Source organism: Pelodiscus sinensis, chromosome 2 (genome assembly GCF_049634645.1).
Source record: "Pelodiscus sinensis isolate JC-2024 chromosome 2, ASM4963464v1, whole genome shotgun sequence".
In the NCBI taxonomy this organism is placed as follows: Eukaryota; Metazoa; Chordata; order Testudines; family Trionychidae; genus Pelodiscus; species Pelodiscus sinensis.
In genome coordinates, this window is record NC_134712.1 from 253,520,054 (window position 1) to 253,538,362 (window position 18,309).

The window sequence follows — 18,309 nt, forward strand, 5'->3', positions numbered from 1 at the left end:
TTGTAGAGGAATGCAAAAGAATTTCAAAAACCAGTTACAGAGGGAGATATCTGAACGGGGATTGATTTGTAAATTCCAACACCCTCTACTTAGCAACAAAAAGGCATGTAGCACCTTCCAGGAGCCTCTATGACTTAGGGATGGGGAACCCTGTCTTCAGTCAGGGGCTGCTGACCCACAGAAAAATCAGTCGGGGTCTGCACACAAGTGAGAAGGATAAAAAAAAAGTCTCGCTGATGTGGCCTCCAACTGAGAAGAAGAAAGACAATTAAATTGCAGCAAGGGAGGTTGAGGTTGGACATTAGGAAAAACTTCCTGCCTGTCAGGGTGGTGAAACACTGGAATAAATTGCCTAGGGAGGTTGTAGAATCTCCATCCCTGGAGATATTTAAGAGCAGGTTGGACAGACATCTGTCAGGGATGATCTAGATGGTGTTTGGTCCTGTCGTGAGGGCAGAGGACTGGACTCGATGACCTCTCAAGGTCCCTTCGAGTTCTAGGATTCTATGACTTATATTCCCCTCATACTTAGACCCTAAGAGACTCTGCCTAGTAGATTTTGTGCGCTCCACCACCATACCAATGATGGAGAGGGAGCCCTGAGCCTTGGGGGCCAGATATAGGGAAGCTAGGGGCTGGATCCCGGGCCTTAGGTTCCCCACCCCTGCTTTACGTGCCTCACAATGTGGGAGTTTTTCTCTTTGGTTTTTACCCTCTTAAATGTCCCCTGGATGCGAGGAGAAGTATGTTTCCAGGGTGGAGGATTTTACCATGTATCTTTCCATGAAATATTACTCCTGCGCCTTCCTCCTGCAAATTGGTCACGCAACGGCACCTATTCCTGCACCTGGTAAGCAGAGCTGGGAGGACGGAGCAGGGTGTACGGTGAAGCTCTTCGCAGATGCTGACTGAGCCTGCGCAGAAGCGATGATTGAAATTCAGCTGGAACGTTAGTATTACACAACCAAGTTTTTTTCCCTTTATTTATTTTCTCCCCCTACACATCACTGTGGCTGTATTCCAAGGGAGTCTGTTTGCAAGGCCAAGTTTTAAAGTTCAGCAGGTTTTTTTTTTAATTGTCTGGATAAAAAATACAAAAGCATTCTTTATTTATTTGCATCAGGGAGAGTCTATACGTGCCCCTTACCCCCCGCTTAAATCAAAGATTGTCCAGGGGATATTTCTCTTATCTTTCAGCTCAGATCAAGCACGCAACAGGCCAGTCTCCGAACCAAGGGCGAATGTTTTGGCTAAAGTATGGGATAGCACCTGAAACTGTTTTCCAGCCTGTGTGGAGGACAGCTTACTTGTTTCAGTCAAGCTTAGATCTTTGTTTGACTTCCCGTTGTAGCCTCTACACATCCCGCAACTAGAGTCTGCTGGAATTTTTTTAGACAAAGCATTTTTCTTTTGGAAATGCCAAATTGCCTAAACCAAAACATTTTGTGGAAAGGGGTGGGTTTCTGTGGCAGTGCCTCAGAAATGTGTCTCAGATCCAGGGTGGAATTTCTGGTCAGAGAAGGAGAAGAGGAGACCCAAGCTAGCATGGCCAGAGGATCTGAGGACTTAAATGGGAGCCCAGGTCCAACAATCTCCTCTGTCGTAGCCTAAGCAAGGACTTGAAGGTGGATCTCTCACATTCTTGGGTATTGATTATTCTCGGGTAGGATTTTCTCATGCGAAAACAAATTAAAAGGCCTGTTTTATTCCAACTCAAATTTCAACCCGTTTTTTCGTGACACAGAACCCTTGTTCCTGGCTAGCCCTACTTACTGTGAGGCAGGGCAGTGCTACCATCCCATTGCACACATGGGGAACTGAGGCACAAGGCAGCTAAGTGACTTGGCCAAGGCCTCCAAGGAAGTCTGTGGCAGAGCAGTCATTCAACCCCAGGTCATCAAGCCTTAGACTAATGCCCTAAGCCTTGTATCATCCTTTCTTAGTGATCCAGTTTTATTGAGTTTGGTTGCAGACTAGGCCAGTGTTAGTGTGAAAGAGACAGTGGCATTTTTTTAAATGAATTTTAATACACCATTTTAATCAGGTTTGATTATTTTTGTTTTGTGCAACTTTCCACCCCTCCCCCCTCCATTTCGATCAGCTCTGCTTCCAACCCATCCTCTTCTAACAAGGCAGATCAGTCTCATTTTCTCTGCCTACATGAACTAAAATTACATCTTTGCTCCAGGGAGATTATCTCGGCTGATTATTTTTAATTAATGGCCTTGAGATATTGAAGTGGAATGTGCCCAGGGAGCATCCTACGGCTTTCAAAGGGACAGGAACAGGGCCAAAACTAAGGAAAAATCTGCAAGACGAAACAAGAAGGCCATTTTTGCCTCTTCTCGGTCGATTTCATTGCGTCTCTCTTCCTGATCCCGCAGCAGGAACGTGAGCCGAAGTCTAGGAGCTGGGTCCTGAGCAGGAGTAAATCAGCAGAGGTCCACTGAAGTAAATGAAGTTACACCGACTGACATCAGCTGAGAGTCTAAACTAAGAGCCCAATGAATATGTAAGTCCATGCCTACTAGGCATGGCGCTTTGTCACCCTCTAGTGGCACCCAGCCCAGCTACAAATGGATGAGTGTGCTACAGCTTACGCACCACATGGCTTTTTGCTCATGCAGTAGCGGCTCATACACTAAGCTTTCAAAGTCCCAGGTTCAATCCTGCCCTCCAACAACCGTAGTTTGTTGGTGGCATGGAACCTGTAGGGTGAAGCGGTGTGCAAAACAATTTTTCCCTTTTATTACTACAGCGCCAGTTACAGACGGTGTGAATCTGTTTGTCTCAGTGAAATGGCACAGCTGTGAATTTGGCCTACTGGGGGTGATTTTAGAAAGTTCACCACAATAGACCTGCAGCGTTGACAATACGGAGTTGTCATCCCAACAGAAATCCCTGGATTGTGTTCATGTTTGAGGTAAGGCACGCAACCCCATTGTATTGGGTGTTGTGGAAACATGGAGAAAAGAGAACCTCTGTTCTGGGGGAGAAGCCATCTGAAAGATGCTAACCATGCAATAGATGAGGGTATCTTATAAAAGCAAATGAATCTGGCACAGAACTGGTGTAGCTTTGTTAGTCACAAACTTAACACAGTTGTGAATCATTATGTAGACAAGTCACAATTGCTTGATACCAGATACCCATGTCAACTCTGCAAATGTTTATCCTGCACCAAACATTTGTGCTGGGTCTTCATTAGAATTTGCAATCGTGTTCGTTAACACCTATTAAAATACGACTAAAAAATCAAGCCTTGAGTGACCCAGCCAGGAAATTGTTTCCTGTCTCCTTTCAAGAGTTGGAAATGTTTCCCTCAGACGGGGATGAAGTCTCCTTAATTTTGGGGGGTTGGAGTCTGTCAAAGGGAGGTTTTGGTTTCCACCTGATTTCCCCTCTCTTTTTATCCTTCTTCCCTCCCCAGTCTAATTAGCTTTATGTTTCTCCGCCGTTGCTTCAAACCAGAAAACAGGATTTTGTTTTCATTTTAGAAAATATCACAAAACATTAAGAAAATGTGAACATTTATTCTCATTTTTTTTTTATCTGGAAATTTGTCCAGCCCGGGAGTTCCCTCTGAGTCCTACGTCTTATGAATCAGCATGAAAATAATTCATTAAAAAATTCCCAAAACGAGTCTAACGTGGACACAACCATTCATCCTAAGAGACATCCCCATCCACATACAGGCATGTGCTGCTTAGGCGAGTGCCATGGCATTTTTAGGAAGGTATGCAGCAACTTTTCAGTGAACAAATTTCGCCCTCTACGTTATATTCTGACCAAGAGATCACTCGTTAAACACTGGAATAAATTGCCTAGGGAGGTTGTGGAATCTCCATCACTGGAGATATCTAAGAGCAGGTTGGACAGGCACCTGTCAGGGATGATCTAGACGGTGCTTGGTCCTGCCGTGAGGGCAGGGGACTGGACTCGATGACCTCTCAAGGTCCCTTCCAGTTCTATGATTCTATGATTCAGAACTGTGAGAGATAGCCAATCATGGACGGTTCAACACATGCTTGACTTGGGTGGTCCAGCCTCTTGAGTGACACCCAGTAAAATGGCTTTTTCCAGGCCATGGGACCAGACATGTACAGAGCATGTGAGGTCACAAGGTGCAGAGGGCTTCATTTTGTTTTACACTGTACATGTGCGTGTGTGTGTGGGGGGGGTGGGGGGTGACGGGGTGGCTGAGCATGGCGTCCTGCACGGGGAATCGGGCGTAAAGCCGCCCACTTGGGCCACTTGCTCAGCGGCCGCGGCTCAGCTGGGTTGCTGTGTCAGCTGGGACGCGGGGGAGTGAGCGGCGGCGGCGGCAGCAGCCAGGAGCGGCGGAGGGACGTGCGGCAGGGTTGGGGGCGGAGCCAGAGGGCAGCATGCGGGGGCAGGCAAGGTTGGAGGGGAGGTGCCGGGAAAAGGGACGCCCAGCGGGAAGAATAAAAGGGCGAACATCTGGAGTGAGGGGGAGGCGTAGGACGGCGGCGAAGTCAGGCCAGGGCCCCCCGAGGCGAAGGAGACTCCCATCGAGGAGTTGCCTGTACTTGAGGGGGGTAGGAAGTAGCCCAGGGCCGGGCGCTGGAATCAAAGGTCCGAGGATTGGTGTGTTGCGGCCGGAGCCCCACCAGTCGGACCAAACCGAGTGGGTATTGGTCCTTAGGGCCCTGGGCTGAGACCCATGAGAGGGGGCGGGCCCAGGTCCCCCTACCCTCCCTCATGAGCAGTCTATGCTGGGGGCAGATATCTCTACTTCCCAAACTGGATTGGCCCCAAGCGCCTCTGACTCTTTAGACAAAGATTGAAGACTTGGGGTGTAGGTGGAATGGAGCACGGGAGAGGGGGCTGGACTAGTGGAGCAAGGGGGCACAAGGAGGAAACCCCCTTATGGGGGAGAGTCAGATACTCCTCAGCCCACAGCCACCTATTAGACCACCTCTTCAGTGAATTCTGGGGCATGCAATGCATGTGGTTATCCCTCTGACTGCTCCACTCTGTACAGATGCCTCCCCACGCAGCTAGAAAACATCCACACACCCTCCCAGACACACACACACACACACACACACACATACACACACACACTCCTTGTTTGGTGGCCTCCCCACAATTCAGGCACTAGCACCACCAGTCTCAGAGGTTGTGTTTGGAACGATTGTGGCCGTCCCGTCTTACGCTACCTCAAGGTCACTACTGGGCCTAATGCAATGGTGCTGTGAAACTCAGGGAAGTCCTGGCTTTAGAAAAATGTGACCGGAGGATGGGGAAGGGGGGAGTTCCAACTAGCAGCACCCCATCTCTGCTTGGCCTTGGGCTCCCCCTTACGAAATTCCGCCTCATCAGCCCTTTGTCGCTTGCATCCCGCAGCAGATTAAATGACAAACGGAACACTGGGCAAGTTTCCAAGCCTATGCTTTAAAGGTCAGCAAACGAGCTAATTAATTTCTGTCATAACTTTATTGACTGATTGAATTATGGCTGGTTAGAACCATAAAAAGATGTCTGCCGTTAGACATTATCTGCCACGGCTGCTTTTGATACAGTTCTAGGGGATTTCCCAGGTGTGATTCCCTCAAACGTCTCTTGCATTTCCTCCTCGAATTACACTTTTTGCTCTTTCTCCCACACACACCTAGGTAAAGCCTTGTTCCATGAATAGGAAAATGCAGGTACCGTTAACACAAGGGAAAATCTCACTCCGTGTTACTGTATTACAAGAAGATAAGAACATAAGAACGGCCAGACGGGGTCAGACCAAAGGTCCATCCAGCCCAGTATCTTGTCTTCCAACAGTGGCCAATTCCAGGTGCCCCAGAGATAAGGAACAGAACAGGGAAACATCAAGTGATCCCTCCCCTGTCACCCATTCCCAGCCTCTGACAAACAGAGACTAGGGACACCATTACAACCCATCCTGGCTAATGAACATTGATGGACCTAGCCTCCAAGAATGTATCTAGTTCTTTTTTGAACCCCCTTGAAGTCCTGGCCTTCACAACATCCTCTGGCAAGGAGTTCCACAGGTTGACTGTGCCCTGCACGAAGAAAAACTTCCTTTTGTTTGTTTTAAACCTGCTACCTATTGATTTCATTTGGTGACCCTTAGTCCTTACGTTATTTAAAATGGACAAGAGTGAGTCTAAAAATCTGAGCTAGTTGAATAATGCAAAAAGTGTCTGGTGAATGTTTCTGTGGATAAAGGCAAAAGGTCCATGTAGCTCAGGTGTGTAGGCTCACATCATATTTATTTGTACCCTGGGTAGCCATGAACCATTTTATGGAAATGTCAGTTGAGACAGAAGATTCCCAATAGCATGAAGGATTGTTCCTACTGAAAGCCTATTAACTGTTCTTCTGCTTGGTCATTCATAGATTCCTAGACTTGTAAGGCCAAACAGGATTCTTACAACATCTAGTCTGTCCTCTAGTTTAACACAAGCCAGAAAATTTCATTTCAGTCACACCATCGACCAGCCAAACATTTTCACACAAAACTGAGTGGAAAAATGGCCTTGGATTTCAACATCATATGAGAAAAGTTGTCCATGCCGTGGGCATGTTCCGTGTTTTGCTGGGTTTGGTGGTTTTTCTGCAATATTTTTACCACATTTTGTTGCTATGTCAACTTTCGGAATTATTGATTTTGTTTTTAGCTACCAAAATACATTTTCTTATTGTAAATCAGATTTTTTGGGGGGAGGGATTTTTTAAAATTATAAATTGGTAGAAAATATCCTCCGGAACATCACAGAAAATGAATAGTTATAGGAACGATTTAACTAAAAACACGCTTCAAATTTTGTGGACATTTTCATGGAAAATGAGTCCTCTCTGAGGCTATGTCTACTCTATGGGGTTTTTCTGGAATACTGGAGGTATCCCGGAAAAATTCTGCCACATCCACAAAATGCGTCTGCTCTTCCTCTTCTTTTTTTTTTTTTTTTTTTTTTGCAGAAGAGCAGATGCATGCTTTCGGAAGCCCAGTCTTCCTCCTTCCATGAGGAAGAAGGGCTCTTCCAAAAGAGGAGGTTTTTCCAACATTTAGCCCAGTGTAGATGGGCCAAATTTCGGGAAAGCCTCTTCCGATAAATCATTGTAGTCTAGACATAGCCTTAGTGTGTGAAATCATAGAATCATAGAATCTTAGGGCTGGAAGAGACCTCGGGAGTCATCGATTCCAGCCCCCTGCCCAAAGCAGGGTCAATCCCAACTCAATCATCCTTTGTCAAGCCGAGACTTAAAAACCTCTAGGGATGGAGATTTCCTAATATCCAACCTAGACCTCCCCCACTGTAAATGGAAATGGAAACAATAACATGTAAGGGTACGTCTAAACTACATGGCTCCGTCGCCGGAGCCATGTAGATTTGTTTGTTCAGCAAAGGGAAATGAAGCTGCGATTTAAATAATCGTGGCTTCATTTAAATTTAAATGGCTGCCTCACTCTGCCGATCAGCTGTTTGTTGGCAGATCGGGGCAGTCTGGATGCTCCCCTGCCGACATGAAAGCCCTTTATCGACCTCCCCAGTAAACCTCATCCTATGAGGCATAACAGGGAGGTCGATAAAGGGCTTTCAGGTCGGCGCGGGAACGTCCAGGATAGCGCGCTGAGCCGACAAACAGCTGATCAGCTGTTTGTCGGCTCAGCGGGGCAGCCATTTAAATTTAAATGAAGCTGCGATTATTTAAATCGCAACTTCATTTCCCTTTGCCGATCAGCCTAATCTACATGCCTCCATCGATGGAGCCATGTAGTTTAGACACCCCCTAAATGTCATCCTTCAGTGTTGATTAGCACTAGTCACATGGTAGTCTCCTGGCTGTCAGCTTAATGCAGGGTACCTGTGTCAATGAGTCATCCAGAATCCAGAAAGAGTCGATTTCAGTGTTCTGACTCTGATTAACGGGGGTAGCCCCGTTCACTGTTCCCTGTAAGCTGAATGCTTGGGCGGCTGCCCAAGAGAGATTCAGGTGCTGCCCAGCTCATAAACATGTGTTTCTGTTGGTGGTGCACATGCCTTGGCGCGCGTAACAAAACTTGTTCTACACACAGGTAGAAAAATTTAGAGGAAACATTGGAGCCTTGGCCATTGTCCCCTCTAGTGGCCAGACCTCTCTAAAAGTTTAAATGAACTTCACATGAATGGGACAGCCCTTTAGCTCATGCTGTGGAAACCTCGTGTTTGATAGATGCAATGCGCTCTGATTCAGGCAAACCACGGTAGCACTTCAGAGGGAAGAAAGCTAGAAGTGCTGCAAGGGGCTGTCCATAAAGTATGTAACGTATTTTTGGGTGCTTTTCAAGACCTACCCACCCTTGGTAACCCTGGAACGAACATGCCACAATAAGCACCAACCTACCCTCTACTGTTATATAATTTATGGACAGTCCATACACACAATACTACAAATCCAGCCATTCATTGTAGCAATTAAGGTCACCTATGCATTAATTAAAATAATTAAAATTAATTAAAATAATTAGCAAACAAGATAAATGGGATTTAAAAATGCTGGGCCAAACAACACTCATCTAGTGCCATTGATGAAAGCTTCAATCACAGCAAGGAAAACAATGCAACCCTTTGCAGTAGGACGTCTCTCATTCCCTGGCCCCCCAGACCACATCATCTTTCTAATCAGCAGTGTAGTTCCTTGTGAGCTGGGTGCTTGTGCAGGCACTCAGGAGAGATTCAGATGCCACCTGGCTGATTAGGAGAACACTCATTGCTTGGTTCTGTGTTTCTATGAGTGGTACATGTCATGACTCCTTCCCCACTCTGGCATGATAAATGCAGAAGTGGGGGCCAGCAAGTGTACCCCAAAGCCTTATCTACCAGGCTTTGGTATAAAACTTCCCCCCAAGATCTTAAAAACCTAGATCTTGGGAATAAAACTTCCGCTGCCACCACCCAAATGTTGATAAAGAAATCAGGGGAAAGATCATTTGGGAAATCTTACCCCTAAAATAAAAATCAAGGCACACAATTAACCACTGCCAGGTTAATAAAAAGAAAAGAAAGAACCTTTATTATTACAACAATATTCCTGTTGCAAACATAATGACTAGATAGGGAGGTAACAAAATATACTCATGGAGAAACTCCATGGGCCTAGAACTTAGTTACAAAGAAAAGCCAAAACATCTTTTAAACAGTGCCAGATCTCAGATCCCATACCCAATCCTTAAAACAATAAAACCTAACGAAACTGCCTAAACTTTACCCTACTTACAAAAAATGAAGAATGGTGTCTTGGAGAGAGAGAGAGAGAGAGCGACCTGCTTGTCCCTCTCTGTAGCTGCAGAGAACTCACAGAGAGACAAAAGGAGAAAGGAAAAAAACCCCAAATTCCTTTGTCCCAGTTTGAAAAGTCCCACCTCCATTCTTATTGGTCTCTCCACCTGGCTAGGTGTAGTTAACCCCTTAATCCCCAGGCTGCTGGCTAACCCTCATAATCATGACAGTACACATTCACACTTGCCTCGGTGCACATGCAATTATTCCACACATGGGTGGAAAATACACTCATGGAGGGGAAAGATGAGAGGGAACCTTGTTCAGCAGGCCCTGCCCCTGAGAGATCTTTCCAACCAAACAGACAAGCCAAGCAGAGAGGAAATAAGTGACTTGCCCTCAGGCTTTCAGCAAGGTGGTAGCAGAGCCACCAATGGAATTCATGCCCCTGGGCTCCCAAATTGGGGTCGTAACCATCTCCCTCCTACCCTATTCCTAAAACGTACACCCCACACTCTGTGTGTTACCCAGATAGAAATCTCTCCCCCCCTCCCCCTTTCCAGCTGCCTCAGCTCTTCTCCAAAGCCTGCTCAAACAGACATGCAGAAAGACAACAGCTTCAGGCTATTTTGGACTGAGAGCAGGGACAGGAGGAGATCATTTCTAAGGAAAAGGGACCTCCCACTGAATGCTTGTGGCTAGGCCCGGAGCCACGCTGGAGGATAAGTGTGGAGGGCTGCATGGCACTCCCAGCCCACCCCCTCTTGGGTTCGGCCCAGCCGGCTGCACCATCCCAAATGTTCCTCTGCGCCCCCTAGCGGGGTGTGGCCCACAGTGTGGGAACCGCTCTTCTAGCCCCCGGATAGGTACGGGGCAGTGCAAGGTGCCCGTCGGGAAGCGGAGCGTTACCCTCACGCGCCAGAGCAGACACAATTCGAACCGCAGCCGTGCCCCTGAGGAGACCAGCACCGGAATGCCGCGGGGCTGGCTCCAAACGCAGAGCGCGCTGCTCCTTCCGCGAATACAGATCTCCCCTCGTTGCAGGCCAGCTCCTGGTGGAGAGCAGCGCGCTCCCTGCTCTCCGAGGAACTCGCCTCCCTCCCCGGGATAGCACGCTGTGGCAATGCCTCAGAGCCCCCGATCCTGCACCCTTGTCCGCAGCCGGGTGTGACTCTCCAGTCAGTCGAGTAAAAGGTTTTCTTGCTTCTCAGAGATACAGAGCAGCATAGGCTCGATGTGGACAGAGGAGCAGGGCAGAGCCTTAGTCCTCTTGGGGGGAAGGGGTTCACAAGCCCCTGAACCCCCCTGTCCTGGACTTGTCTGCTCGCTTCATGCTTCCCCCTGCCAAGACTGCCTCAACTCCCAGCACTGGTCCCTTAGCCCCCAGGCAGCCACACCCTTTACTTTGTTCAGATTCCTCCACCTAGCCCAGATGTCAGGCAGCTGGGCCATGGCCTACGTGCCTCCCCTCAGGGACTCTCCCCCATGGGCACTGCACACAGACACCCACAGAGTTCTCTGCAGACCAGCATAGGGCAGGAGGGGTCACACCCAGCACAACGGAGCAACCAGTGAACGCAAAACCAGAGCGGATCCAGGGCCACAAGAGTGAACAGCACCCCAACTACATCACACACATCCAGCCCATAGCAGGACTAGGCCTCGCCTGATAGGGTTGTCAGATGTTCAGAAAAAATACCGGAAAAAAAAAGGAGCCCGAGAGTGGTTAAGCAAAAAAAAAAAAAAAAAACCCCCACAGTGTGGCCCCTTTAAAAACTGCGTGGTGAGGCTTTTTGGCCCTAACAGTCTGCCGGCGGCTGTCCACCATCTTGCCTCCCTGAGCGGGGCCATACAGCTCCCCTGTAGAACCCAGTAAGCACTAGGGGTGCCAGGCTGCATCCGTATTGAAAAAATCAGAAAGTACCAGACATTTTAGGTGTCCGGTAATTTCTGAATTTTTTTACCAGACAGGAGGCGAAAATACCGAACTGTCCAGTTCAATACCGGACACCTGCCAACCCCATGCCCTAAAGCAGACCCTGGAGGCGGCTGGTGGAAGGCTTCCAAGCCCATAGTGGTGGGAAGTCCCATATCACTAATTACACTCCACACTGGGCACTCAGGGGCATGTCTTACCACCCCCATGCGGATGGGATTAGGTGGGAGGATGAAGACACAGGCTTCACAAAACTGCATTGAATACCACTACTATTCCCCCCCATAGTTTAAACGATTTTTAAAGGGGAGGGAATTCATTAAGCAAACCAGAGCAACCGTTTGTGCGTGGCCAACAGTTATGGTCTTTGCCCTGATACAAAGATGCTCGGGCAGGAGGATATGCCAGGCTAGATGAATGGTGCACCAGCAGGGCCGACTCACGTGATTAATTAGTCTCAGCGCTGTGATTCTGAATGGGTTTGGTGGGTGGCAAAACCAGTGGGAGCCACAGAGCCACGTGCGTTACATGTAGATCTGGTCCCCCCCCCTTTTTTTTGACCGTAGCTTTGCTTCTTTCGGAAGGACGAATTTGGGTCACCGGAAACATTTTACAAAATCAGGACGTTTTCGGTCAAAAGAGCGAAACAAAGACACAAATATTGGAAACGATCACAACATTTTGGGATCACGCAGGACGGCCCACCAGCACGGCGGCTTGAAAAGCACCTCCTTGCTGCCCAGTATTGAGACACTTCTTGGGATACTGCAGAGGGACTCCATGTTACCAAGGAGCTACGGTCTCAAGTTGCAGTGCGGGCGGTCGAAATTGGAGATCAGGAAAAACTATTTCCCTAGGAGGGCGGGGAAGCCCTGGGATAGGTTCCCTAGGGAGGTGGTGGAATCTCCATCCCTAGAGGTGTTTAAGTCCCAGCTTGACAAAGCCCTGGCTGGGATGATTGAGTTGGGCTTGGTCCTGCTTCGGGCAGGGGTTGGACTTGATGACTCCCATGGTCTCTTCCAGCCCTGGGATTCTGTGATTCTAATGTCATGTGAGCAGATTATCAGAGTGATTTATGACGTGAGCCCGGCAGCATTTGCACATGTGGAACAAGGAGCAATGTCCAGCTGGTCACGACTAATCTGCAGTCCTGGGTTACAGCTGGTTGGGGCTAATGACCGGGCTGCTATTATGACAGCTGCTACTGTTACTGCTGCCATCTTGGCTTCATCCCAGCCCCAGCGTCTGCCTTTGCATGACCCCGGATCCTGATGTCTAGAAAAATCAAATAGGGAGGGTGTTAAAAAAATTGGTAAGATAAGAACATAAGATTCTGACCAATAGATAGAGGTTTGTGAAATCATGCCTGGTAGGAGGTTTAAAGCAAACAAAAGGAATTTCTGTTTTGCACAGCGCACAGTCCACCTGTGGAACTCCTTGCCAGAGGATGATTGTGAAGTCCAAGACTATAACAGGGTTCACAAAAGAATGTACAGCTTCCATAGACAATAGGTGACTCATGCAGGTTCACCAAGGAGACTTGGAGCAGAACCCAGATTTCCCACATCAGGCCTGTGCGTTAACCACTAAACAACACAGCTCCAGTCCTCTGAGTGCTGCTGTAAAGTCGGTTAAATATTTTCTCTCACCATTTTTCCTTGGGGGAGAGTCAGATCCAAGGCAGTGCTGAGCACAGACCTGTTATAGACCCACCTCATTTCCTGCCCAAGAACCACCTGCCTGAGAACCTCTCTTCTCTCCTCCCCACCCCTCCAGTCTCTCCACTTCTCTCTCCATAGAAATGATCAACTGATCAACGACTCCCCTGAGCACTGCAAGCAGAACGTATGCCGGATTCTCTACCTCGCCATGAAGATCTCAGGAAAGGGAGACACTCAGGGAAGCCCGGAGCATGGAGAAAAGCCATGGGAGAGGCCCAGAACTCTGTGGTCAGCTGTAATCAGGAGCTGAAATAGCTTCTCTCTCTGCGTTTCATGGTAAAGTACAAGGGATTCCTGGGCTTTCCTGGGAGGGGGAAGGGCAACTAATTGCTTCCAGAGGCAGGCTGCTTTGGAATGACATGACAAGCGAAAGCGGCATTGAGCGGGGAGGCTGCGGTTGTTATTATCTTCACAGATGCAACCCAAGGAGGGTGAGGTATTGTCAGGAACAAATAAATAAATATATGGAGATATACTTGTCTCATAGAACTGGAAGGGACCTTGAAAGGTCTTCAAGTCCAGTCCCCTGTCCTCTCAGCAGGACCAAGTACCATCCCTGACAGATCTGCCCCAGATCCCTAACTGGTCCGCTCAAGGATTGAACTCACAAACGTGGGTTTAGCAGACCAATGAGCTATCCCTCCTCAACAAGAGGATCGTGAGCCGCCATTGCAGTTCTCCAGGTAAGAGTGAAAGGTGCCGGCGGAGAAAGAGAAGGGAGGGGATAGGGGGAAACATTCCTCATGACACATAAGAATCTTCCCCCTCCCCGGCAAACGCAGCACACACAGCAGGGCAGCGTGCGCTCCTGGGTGTGTGACGCTGGGTGGCCCTACCGAGGGCTTCTGCAGTCTTACAGGCTAGCCACCTGCCATAGCAGAGGGTTGGGCGTAGTCAGCTCCACAGCAGGCGAGTCACAGCTCGCTCTGAGGTCACGCTTGGAAGCAGAGGCCGGCTGGAGAGCAGGCAGCTGGCTGCTGGCCCACGATGCTCTGCACTGAGCATGGTTCAAGCAGGCTGCCGGCCTGCCACTTGATGCTAGTGGGCCCCATCTGAGCCTAGTTTGCAGACATCTCTTAAGACTCTGCATCCAGAAACGTGGCCTTGGTTTCCATTTAGAACAGTGGTTCCCAAACTTTTTGGCATCGCGCCCCCTTTTCGATTTTTGAGAAACCCTCACGCCCTCCACCCCCCCCAAAATAGCAACAAATCTTGTTGAGCAAAAAAACCCCACCGAAACTGGAACTGACTGAGGCCAAAAACCAGTTGTGGCCCCTTTAATTCCCAGGACCAGTGTAAGAAAAAGAAGGTGCTGGTACTCCAGGGGAAAAGTTGTTGGGAAAAAAAAAAAAAACTTTGACCTTTTAAGAGCAGAGCAGGCATTGCCCTTTAAAGCAGCCATTTTGAAGTCTGCCTGGGATGCTCCATCCTCCCCTCATCCCCCGAGCTGTGCCTGTTCCGGTGGACGCCAGATCCAGGAAAAACCAGACATTTCACATGGTATTTTCTTAATTTTTGTATTGGACAGACTGGGCTCTTTCTTGAGCGGATTGGCAGGGGGGACCTGGGTTGCCTTGCACCCCCCTGGAATTTCTTCACGCGGGGCACGCCCCCCAGTTTGGGAACCTATGGTTTAGAACAAAACACCCGAGAGAGAGGCAAGTCTCAGTAGACAGGCCACCAAGAACTCGGTGGTCCTGCTCCCTCGTCTGTATCAGCGCTGATCATTACTTAGGCTCGATAAAATGCTTTGACGCTACAAAGGGCTCGTGTGAACTGAAGCCACCGCAGTCAGAGCTATGCTGAGCTCTGAACTTTTCCATAAAAGGGATGCGAATTAGACACATTGCAATTGCAACTGAAGTGGGGATTTAAATCTTCCCCGCTTTATTTGCATAAACATGGCTGCCGCTTTTTTCCAGCTTGGGGCTTTGCAGCACCCTTATATTAAGAGGAATAAGGGATCTTTCGGAAAAAGCTTTATTTTCTGAAAGATCCCCGTCTAGACTGGCGCTTTTTTTGGCAAAGCCCTGAGCTGGAAAAAAGTGGCAGCCATGTTTATGCAAATGAAGCGGGGAAGATTTAAATCCCCGCTTCATTTGCAATTGTGATGTGTCTAATTTGCATCCCTTTTACGGAAAAGGGATGCAGTCTAGACACGGCCCGGGAGTTCATCCCACACAGATTCAGATGCATGGTATGAGCGTGGCATGGAGAATAAAGGGATAGCTGGATTAGGCAGACTCTAGCCCTGCTCTGTCTACTCTTCTTTCCTTCCTACTTACCCCTTGTGACGGCGAGTTGGGGGTCCCCCATCTCCTGCACCCCGAAATGGCACAAACAGACTGCACCAGCCAGTGGAACTGAGGGTGGTTTATTGCTCCTTCAGGATACAGCACAGCACAGATGTAATCTGGTTACAGGAACTGGGGCTAAGAGGCCTCAGTGCCCCCCTTGAGATAGGGGAGTCCCAGCCCCCCTCCCCAGCTCCTTCTCCCCTGCTTTCCAGACAGGAACTAACTCCCTTCCAGCCCTGCCCCCCAGCCAGGGCAGCATTCCACCTTCCTTTGTTCCTCTCCATGGGGGGTGTCTGGTCATACTGGTTTGCATAGTGAGTCATCCTGTTTTGCTGGGTCGTGGTACCCACGGCAGCCAGTGGGGGTTACCCCAGAGCCAGCAGCATAGAAACCAGCCAGGTACCCCCACTACGTCACACCCCTATCCTTCTATCTGCAAAATTGGCTTCCAGGCCTAGATCTAGATTTCAGCCCCACCTCCCAAGCATAGGGAGGTCTGCAGCAAGGTGTCAGTAATAATCAACAATACAGACAACTAGAAACCACTCTGTTTGCAAAGCAGTTCCATTTACCCTTGGGGATCTCCCAGCTTTTGTGGGAACGTTATTTAAAGCCAGGAATTAGAGCGCCCTTGTTTGTGTTTTGTGATCCCCTGTTGTGTTCACTCCCTCAGAAGTACCTGGCATTGGCCACTGCAGGCAGACAGGAGGCTGGGCTAGATGGACCTTTGGTGTGATCCAGAAAGGCCATGCTTAAGAATATAAGAACAGCCATCCCGAGTCAGACCAAAGATCCATCTAGCCTCGTGCCCTGTCTTCTGACAATGGCCAATGCCAGGTGCCCCAGAGGGAATGAAGGGAACAGTGTAGATGGGTCCGTTTTGTGAAAAACCCTCCTTTTGCGTAAGATCCTTATGCCTCAAAAAAGGAGGTCTACAGATCTTGCGCAAAAGGGGATTTTTGCGTAAAATGGACCCTGCTTGTTTTGGGGCAAAACCCTCTTGCGCAAAAAGCCTCGGGCAGAGATCATGCAAATAAAGCGTGAGAAGTTTTGCTTCATTAGCATACTCTCTGCCAGCAAATGAGGCAGTGTAGACATAGCCTCACTGATTTCAATCTGGCAGGAAATTCTTTGTCTCATTACTAACGGTGGTTAGTACTAAGTAGAAAACGCTCCGTAAAATATCACTTTGATTTGTCATTTATTTTGATTATGCTGGTAAAAAGTGAACTCATACAAATGATCTGGAATGAGAAAGAGGGAGGCAACATTAAGTCCGAGGGGCCTGGGCATCGCAGGTTTATAAGCCATACTAAAAGTGGCCACTAAAAATGTTTGATGCATTATTATCAGGTGTAGGGAAGTGCTATGAAGATTTTCCTGGAGGGTTTCAGATAATACAATCCAGAATGCAAGACAAAATTTTGTGCCGTTTTTTTTTTTTGCTCTGGTCTTATTAAAAAGAAGAAAAAAGAAGAAAAAACTCTTCCCTCCCACCCCCCATATACCACAGGGGCAGTGGTTTGTGTAACATTTTAGAGTCAGAGCCATGAGGTTTTTATTTGGAAATGCCACAAGAAACGTTTCTTGAGATACAGCCAAATGAATAACACATGGCTATAGGAAGCACCCAGATTGGTATTCTCTTTTCTAAACACATGCTAAAAAACTGGTGACCTGTGTGTTTTGGGTGGGGCGCTGAAGGGAAAATAGAGGCTGGGCTGGAGGAGAGAAGACAGACAGCTGATATGTCACCTGACCTGCTTGAGGGGGTCCCAGGTCGTTAAATGCTTCCCGTTAGAATTCATGAGGCTGCTCCACCCGCCTATGACATTTGTAGAGGAAGGTGCCATACATGTAGATCCAAGAAGCAATCAGAGGTTGTGGAGCTGGGTGTCCTCAACACGAGGGAGAAATACAAGAACGAGACACATCCTTTTCTCACCCCTATTTTGGGACGTTTTCAGGTCCCATTGCTCATCATGCCTTTCCTCCTCTGTTCCTCTTAGGAGTCACAACACACATCAAACCTCTGGTGTGCGGCCTAGGAAGAATTAAGGACCTAATTAAGTTCACAACCTGCAAAACCCCTCTGGAATTAGCAGGTGTAAACGAGGGCAGAGTCTGGTCTTTATTATCTCCAAAGTGACCTACATTCTGACATTTGTTGGCTGGATTTATGTGATTCAGGAAACGTCCACATCAACAGCATAAGGTACGACCTAGGGTACATCTACACAGCAACATTCTTTCGAAAAAACTAGTGTTATTTCGAAATAACTTAGTCCACGTCTACACAGCAGGCAGTTATTTGGAAATTATGTTGAACTACTGTCAAGCTGGAGCACTTCTTACTCTGATTCCTGTAACCCACATTGTATGAGGAGTAAGGGAAGTTGGAGGCAGAGGGCTCTATTCCAAAATAAGTGCTATTTCAAAATAAGGGCTACTCAACTTTGGAAGCCCCATGGGCAACAATGATACTCACAGTACATGCCGAAGGCCGCAATGTAAGTGGGCTTGTATATACATGCAAATAAATGCAAATATATGCAAATAGCTTCTTCCTCAATGCTGGGCATGAATACAAAGATTAAGCGTTAAGCTGTGGCTCTGGACCCAAATGTGGCCAGTGGGAACCAATCAGCACCTCTCAGGCTCTGCCCAGAAGGCTAAGTAGCCAGCACTTCCCAGAATGCCCCAGTGCTCCCGGCACCACCTCCCTGGGGGCTAGAAACGCTGACACCCTGTACCCGCCTGTTCCAGCCAGCCCATCTGCTTGCGCCTTTCAGTGCTCACCTCGCCTGGGAAACGCCTCATCATTGTGGAGCGTGTTCCCAGTGGAGGCTATGTTCAAAGGATCCAACCCATAGGCTGTGTCTTGAGCCCACATAAACTCAAACCACACTGTGGGCCACAAACAGGCCGCGTGTTGAGTAGCCCTGGCGTAGACACTCCCAATTTTGAAATAAGCTACAGGCAGTCCCCGGGTTACATGGATCCGACTTATATCGGATCCCTACTTACAAACGGGGTGAAGCAACCCCGCACTAGCTGCTTCCCTCCAGCAGACCAGGGAGACGCGAAGCTAGCACCCCCCCCCCCCAGCAGACCAG

The 18,309-nt window shown here is 48.5% G+C and overlaps 1 long non-coding RNA gene across 2 annotated transcripts in view; it reads right to left on the reverse strand.

The window, feature by feature from the left end:
* Nucleotides 1-9,002: 9,002 nt before the first annotated feature.
* Nucleotides 9,003-18,309, reverse strand: part of LOC142827411 (uncharacterized) — a 49,782-nt gene continuing 40,475 nt past the window's right edge. Inside the window, exons 1-2 of one of the 2 annotated variants that reach the window (XR_012902144.1) lie at nucleotides 13,039-13,544; nucleotides 9,003-12,450 (exon numbers count right to left, since the gene is read on the reverse strand). This is a non-coding gene — a long non-coding RNA (uncharacterized LOC142827411). Of the gene's footprint in view, nucleotides 12,451-13,038; nucleotides 13,545-18,309 lie in introns of those variants that run through there. The other variant, XR_012902145.1, reaches the window with a different exon arrangement.